A 1,705-nucleotide genomic window follows, 5' to 3' on the forward strand; every position below is an offset into this window, starting at 1 on the left:
GGCCGCCACCCGGGCAAAATTCAAAATTTCCTACCAACTGAAAATATTAGGTGTGTCCCGCGCGCTCATATGACCTTATGCAGTTGCGAGCGCCGTAAAATACTTTACAAAAACAAAGCAATAGAATATCAGCTTGCATTGGATGTTTCCTGGAGGCTGAGAAAGTTTCGTAATGCTATAGTGTCCATTGGGGTTCTGGTATTTCAAAGAGCATTGAGTCTAGTTTCCAATTCGGACATGTCAAAACATTTCATTTTAAATGTAAGTGCTTTTTACGCTCCAATCGACACAAAGTAGGTCATTTAGGAGGTGGGCTTCGAACCTGCCTGTCAGGTCAAGCCCAGGCTGAGAGGAGGGCAACGTCCAAGAAGATACTCGATAAAAATGTTCCATACATGGGAACCGAACTCGGCTATCCCGAGTGAGACGGCGAAGCACTTATAACCACTACACCGTAAACGTGGTAAACGTAAATATAATCTTTGCTCATTAATCTTTTACACATATATATGGCTTGCTTTGGTCAAAATTATATAATAAAGATATATGATGATGCTTTAACCCACTTGGACCTTTCGAAACACTTACTAAACTCCTTACTTTTCTAAGCTATCGGTCTGCAAAAGTTAGGGTGCGCGCAACGGACCAAAATGCAAAAGGACTGAAATTTGATTGTAACTGTTTAATGCATCCCGTCGACACAATTCAGATGAATTAGGAGATAGGCTACTCCGACATTGTATTTCAGAGTGAACATAGGCTGAGAGAGATACAGCATCCAAGAAGACAGACAGATACAAGATTTTCAAAAAGTCTTTTTGTTGCGACGGCGAAGAACCATACTTAATGTTTATTCATTTAGTTGTTTGTTGCCTTCTTCAATCTCCTTTTAAATCCCGAACTCAAGAAAACGAAAGCTTGGAGTCACAAACTCAAGAAAACGAAAGCCAAGAGTCACACTTCATTGACGACCCCGTTTAAAGAAGAGTCCCAGGCCAAACTAGCGCGCCTATGGCTGTAAAACATAGAGATCGCTTTACGTTATTAGGAGCTAGCGTTGTGAGCCAGCAAGCAATTAAGAGCTACTTATCATCGGCCAGATGTTCAAATGTACCAAGCCCATAAAGGTAAAACTTCCAGGAGTGAGAAAAAAAGAACTGTTTCATTCTTTTAACAAATTGTACCTACACTATGTGTCTTTTCTTGCCTTTTTTAAACCTTTAGAATTTGAGTTTTGACAAAATATTTCCGGAGCACGTGAAACCGATTCACAGAATTAGAAACTGTATTTTTTTTAAAAAGGAATTTCAAAATTTTGAGGTTAGTACATCCTAGTATTACTGTAAACTCTCTGGTACATCTAAACGGCTTGCCGTCGTAACAAACACCACAGTGTCTTGTCGACCCACATGGAGAACGAGAGACTGTTCAAGACACTAATTGGGTATATTTCTAGTGCTTGCTTGCTCTGTTTTAACTGTTTATAGCGAACACTGTTGTCTCTGTTCTTGGCCTATTTGCACCCCCTCAACGCACACACACACACACACGAGCACACACACGCACACACGCACATAATGTTATTAATGTGCGCCAAGAGAAAACACCACATTCTCGACGAATGTGCGCAGACAACATCCTGCTCAGGCCTACACAGTTTTCCGAAATCTTCTCTCTCTCTCTCTCTCTCTCTCTCTCTCTCTCT

The sequence above is a fragment of the Aplysia californica genome, unplaced genomic scaffold, assembly GCF_000002075.1.
Source record: "Aplysia californica isolate F4 #8 unplaced genomic scaffold, AplCal3.0 scaffold00248, whole genome shotgun sequence".
Lineage (NCBI taxonomy): Eukaryota > Metazoa > Mollusca > Gastropoda > Aplysiida > Aplysiidae > Aplysia > Aplysia californica.